Genomic DNA, 6,000 nt, shown 5'->3' on the forward strand with positions numbered 1-6,000 from the left:
GGGAAATATCTGAAAGAGAAGTACCAGGATGAGCCTAAGGAGAGGAAGGTCATTGCAGTGAGCTGGGCCCTGGCATATGCTTATCGCACACTGCTAGATACTCTAGGGCAGCAGACAGAGGCAGGGGGGCAGGGAGATAAATCAGCAACTGTCCCGGTGACTCAGGCTGCAGCTAACACTCCAGGCTCGAAGCCAGCATCTAAACCCATGGCTGTTGCTACCAGCACTAGAAGTGGGAAATGCACAGCCAAGACCAATTGACCAGTGGATGATGATGATGATGATGATGCAGGAGAAGGAACCTCAGTGTCTCCTGACGTAAAGTCAGGAGTCAAAGCAGCAGGTGCAAGATCAGATGCCAATACTGAGTCCTTCTCCCTGAAGGACCTTCGTGGCCTACGGAAGGATTACACTCGAAGGTCTGATGAATCCATAATTAGTTGGCTGGTCCGTCTCTGGGATGCTGCAGGCGAGGCTACCGTTTTGGATGGCACTGAAGCCAGGCATTTGGGATCCCTGTCACAGGATTCTGTCATAGACCAAGGAATGATGAGGGGGGCTAACTCTCACAGCCTCTGGGAACGGGTCCTAAGAAGTGTGGCAGAAAGATACCTGTGTGCAGATGATCTCTATATGCAGCAGACTCAGTGGAAGACAATAGAGCAAGGGATCCAACGCCTGAGAGAAATGGCCGTGGCTGAGATTATCTTCTCAGATGATGTAACAACTAGGAACCCAGACTTAGTACCATGCACGTCTGTGATGTGGCGAAAACTCGTACGACTCGGGCCACAAGAATATGCTTCTGCCTTAGCCATCATGAAGAGGGATGAGAGGGGTGAGACTGCGCTTGACATGGCAAGGAAGCTCCGAGCATACTCAGATGCTGTACATGGCCCGACACATGCCAGAATCGCAGTGGTAGAAACACGTCTGCAGAACTTAGAGGATAAGATAGAGGAGAACCATAAGAAGCTTAGAGAGGAGATTAAAGAAGACCTTCTCCAAATTTCAGCAGTACAGATCCGAGGTTCCGGTATCCAAGGCAGACGTTTCCCAGATGGTGAGAGAAGATACACCCCATGAGCTGAGCTGTGGTTTTACCTGCGTGATTGTGGGGAAAACATGAGAAGGTGGGATAGGAAACCTACCACTGTTCTAGCACGACGGGTGCGTGAACTGAAGGAAGCCACCAGGAGGAAAGCAGCTCCAGTTGCCCGTAGCTGAACGGCCAGGTATGATGATGATGACATGTCTGATCCCCTCGAAGGAACATCCAAAACATACACCCAGGGAAAGAATGATAACCAGGCTTAGAGGGGCCCTGCCTCTAGCCAGGTAGAGGCCAGGGAAAATCGTGTCTTCTGGTCTGTGTGGATTCGTTGGCCTGGCACATCGGAACCACAAGAGTATAAAGCTTTGGTCGATACTGGTGCGCAGTGCACGTTAATCCCATCAAGACATGTGGGGGGAGAGTCTGTTTCTATTGCTGGTGTGACAGGGGGATCCCAGGATTTCACTTTGGTGGAAGCTGATGTGAGCCTAATGGGAAATGAGTGGAAGAAGCATCCTATTGTGACTGGCCCAGAGGCCCCATGTATTTTGGGCATAGACTACCTTCGAAGTGGGTACTTCAAAGACCCAAAAGGACTCAGATGGGCATTTGGAATAGCTGCTGTAGAGACAGAGGGCATCCAGCAATTGAACACCTTGCCTGGGTTGTCTGAGAATCCATCTGCAGTAGGATGCCTGACGGGAGAAGAGCAACGAGTGCCAATTGCCACTTCCATAGTGCATCGACAGCAGTATAGAACCACTCGAGATGCTGTGATCCCCATCCATAAGATGATCCGAGAGCTGGAGAGCCAAGGGGTGGTCAGCAAGACCCACTCACCCTTCAACAGCCCCATTTGGCCTGTGCGAAAATCTGAAGGAGAATGGAGATTGACTGTGGACTATCGTGCATTGAATGAAGTGACTCCACCACTGAGTGCTGCCGTGCCAGACATATTAGAGCTCCAGTATGAGCTTGAGTCCAAGGCAGCAAGGTGGTACGCCACTATAGACATAGCCAATGCATTTTTCTCCATTCCCCTGGCAGCAGAATGCAGGCCTCAGTTTGCCTTCACATGGAGGGGAGTGCAGTACACCTGGAACCGATTGCCCCAGGGGTGGAAGCACAGCCCCATCATCTGCCATGGACTGATCCAGACTGCACTGGAAAAGGGTGAGGCTCCAGAACATCTGCAGTATATTGATGACATCATTGTGTGGGGGAACACAGCTGCGGAAGTGTTCGAGAAAGGGAAGGAAATTATCCAGATCCTCCTGGGAGCTGGTTTCGCCATTAAAAAGAGCAAAGTAAAGGGACCAGCTCGTGAGATTCAATTCCTGGGAGTGAAGTGGCAAGATGGACGGCGTCAGATTCCTACAGATGTCATCAACAAGATCACAGCAATGTCTCCACCCACCAATAAGAAAGAGACACAAGCTTTCTTGGGTGCAATAGGTTTTTGGAGGATGCATATTCCTGAGTACAGTCAGATCGTGAGCGCTCTCTACCTGGTCACCCGCAAGAAGAACAATTTCCAGTGGGGCCCTGAGCAGCAACAGGCCTTTGTCCAGATCAAGCAGGAGATTGCTCATGCAGTAGCCCTTGGCCCAGTCAGGACAGGACCAGAGGTGAGGAATGTGCTCTACTCTGCAGCCGGGAACCATGGCTTGTCCTGGAGCCTTTGGCAGAAGGTGCCTGAGGAGACTCGGGGTCGACCACTGGGATTTTGGAGTCGAAGATACAGAGGGGCTGAAGCCAACTATACTCCAACAGAGAAAGAAATCCTGGCTGCCTATGAAGGAGTCCAGGCTGCTTCGGAGGTAATAGGCACTGAAGCACAACTCCTCCTGGCACCCCGACTACCGGTGCTGGGGTGGATGTTCAAAGGCAAGGTTCCTTCCACTCACCATGCCACCAGTGCTACATGGAGCAAGTGGATTGCTCTCATCACTCAGCGCTCCCGTATAGGTAAACTGAATCGCCCTGGGATTTTGGAGGTCATTACAAATTGGCCCGAAGGTGAGAATTTTGGTGTCACAGATGAAGAGGAACAAGAACCAGTGACACGTGCTGAAGAGGCTCCTCCCTATAACCAACTGCCCCCAGAGGAAACACGCTACGCTCTTTTCACTGACGGTTCCTGTCGCATCGTAGGGATGAACCGGAAGTGGAAAGCAGCCATATGGAGCCCCACACGACAGGTTGCACAAGCTACCGAAGGAGAAGGTGGATCAAGCCAATTTGCTGAACTCAAAGCTGTTCAACTGGCCCTAGACATTGCTGAGAGAGAGAAGTGGCCAAAGCTCTACCTCTACACTGATTCATGGATGGTAGCCAATGCTCTGTGGGGATGGCTGGAGAGGTGGAAAAAGGCTAACTGGCAGCGTAGAGGGAAACCAATTTGGGCTGCTGGTGAGTGGAAAAACATTGCTACCAGGGTAGGGAGGCTACCTGTGAAAGTCCGCCATGTAGATGCCCATGTACCCAAGAGTAGGGCCACCGAGGAGCACCAAAACAATGAGCAGGTAGACCAAGCTGCAAAGATAGGGGTGTCCAAAACAGACCTAGATTGGGAACATAAGGGAGAGTTATTCCTAGCTCAATGGGCCCATGATACCTCAGGCCACCAGGGCAGAGATGCCACCTATAAGTGGGCACGAGACCGAGGGGTGGATCTAACCATGGACAGTATTTCTCAGGTTATCCATGACTGTGAGACGTGTGCTGCCATCAAGCAGGCCAAGCGAGTGAAGCCCCTGTGGTACGGTGGGCGGTGGTCCAAGTACAAGTATGGGGAGGCCTGGCAGATTGACTACATCACACTGCCCCAGACACGCCAGGGCAAGCGCTACGTGCTGACCATGGTGGAGGCCACCACTGGATGGTTGGAAACCTACCCTGTGTCTCATGCTACAGCCCGGAACACCATCCTGGGCCTGGAAAAGCAAGTTCTGTGGAGACATGGCACCCCTGAGAGGATCGAGTCAGACAATGGGACTCATTTCAAGAACAGCCTTATCAACACCTGGGCTAGGGAACATGGCATTGAGTGGGTGTACCATATTCCCTACCATGCACCAGCTGCAGGGAAAGTGGAGAGGTACAATGGACTACTAAAAACCCAGTTGAAAGCTTTGGGTGGGGGATCTTTCAAGAATTGGGAGCAGCATCTGGCAAAAGCCACCTGGTTAGTTAACACCCGAGGTTCCACCAACCGAGCAGGTCCTGCCCAGTCTGAGTCCCTGAATGTAATAGAAGGGGACAAAGTCCCAGTGGTACATATCAGAGGTTTGTTAGGGAAGACTGTGTGGATCAATTCTGTCTCGAGTACAGACAAACCCATTCGTGGGGTTGTCTTTGCTCAGGGACCAGGTTGCACATGGTGGATAATGCAAAGAGATGGAACAACACGATGTGTACCTCAGGGAGATCTGATTGTGGGGTAAGAATGATATGGGGATAAGGGGTGGAATGTCCTGGGGTGACGTTATGATGCTTGTATATCCCCATTCATCTGTTCTGTGCCTTTAAGACCGGCTCTGAAGAGTGGAAGTTTTGTTTGGGTTTCTCTTATCAGGACACAGAGACAAGCGGTACACAGAGCGGTTTTATTTACTTTCAGCTTCGGCTTGCTGCTTTTGCTTGCTGCTTTTGCTTGCTCTCTTTTTTTGCTCTTGCTTCTGCTCTGCTTTCTGCTTCTGCTTATTAGCTAGTTCTAGCTAAACAGTCCACATTCCTTCCTGGACTGTTTCTCCTCTCCTGTTCCTGTGACCATCTCGAACCTGCTCCGGACTGGGACCCGGGAACACCAAGGGTTCAGCTGCAGCAGCTGGCCCAGCGCCGGAGGGACTGAGAACAGAGCAATCACCCCCCCGCCCCCCCCCCCCGAAAGAGACTTTCTGATTTTGCCATCTTTCTCAAAGCGGTGTCATCGGGTATTGTTCATTTTGTGTGCTGGGGGGTGCGGGGCCAGTCAAATAAACAGGTTCTTTCCACCTCTCTCCGAGGAATTTTTTCCCGAACTGGTTGGGGGGAGGGGCCGTGTGGGTTTCGCTTTCTGGAGGGGCCCTCCTGTGCAGATTCTTTAACAAATTTGCCCTAAACCAGTATAGGACCAAAGCATGCCAACTCTAAGCTCACAGATGTTGCAGAAGCAGGGGAAAAACTTAAGGAGGAAGACAAAACTTGGACGAGAAGATATGATGGATATTGCATGGATACTTTTAAAAAAAAATATTAAGAAAATTTTCACAAAATTCAAAACATTGGCTGTGAAGAAATGAGCTGCATTGCAAAGGACCAAAACATGCCACAACTAAGCTCACAGATGTTGCAGAAGCAGGGGAAAAACTCAAGGAAGAAGACAAAACTTGGACGAGAAGATATGATGACTATTGCATGGATACTTTAAAAAAAAAATTAAGAAAATTTTCACAAAATTCAAAACATTTGCTTTGAAAAATTGAGCTGCATTGCAAAGGACCAAAACATGCCAAAACTAAGCTCACAGATGTTGCCAAAGCAGGGGAAAAACTCAAGGAAATTTAATTTGGGAAGGGAAATGGAATCTTGCGATTTCAAAGGGGACCAATAGAATAATCTTTGGTGCATGTCCCTGCCCTTGATGGCATGCCATTCCTTTTGGTGACTTTTACTTAGGGAAAGATTTTTTTCTTTTTGTCTTTTTTTTTTTCAAGGATCCGTGCAATGTCTTTCTTATCTTCCTCTCCAAGTTTTGTCTTCCTCCTTGAGTTCTTCTCCTGCTTTTGAAACATCTGTGAGCTTAGTTTTGGCATGTTTTGGTCCTTTGCAATGTAGCTCATTTCCTCACAGCCTATTTTTTGAAGACACTAAATCTCCCCATTTTCTGGGGGTTTTTTTTGCGGTTTTTTTCAATTGCATTTCATTTGATCCTATCTCTTTTCCAGAGTGTTTGTTCGCCTTTC

Source organism: Zonotrichia albicollis, chromosome 4 (assembly GCF_047830755.1).
Source record: "Zonotrichia albicollis isolate bZonAlb1 chromosome 4, bZonAlb1.hap1, whole genome shotgun sequence".
NCBI classification, from domain to species: Eukaryota; Metazoa; Chordata; class Aves; order Passeriformes; family Passerellidae; genus Zonotrichia; species Zonotrichia albicollis.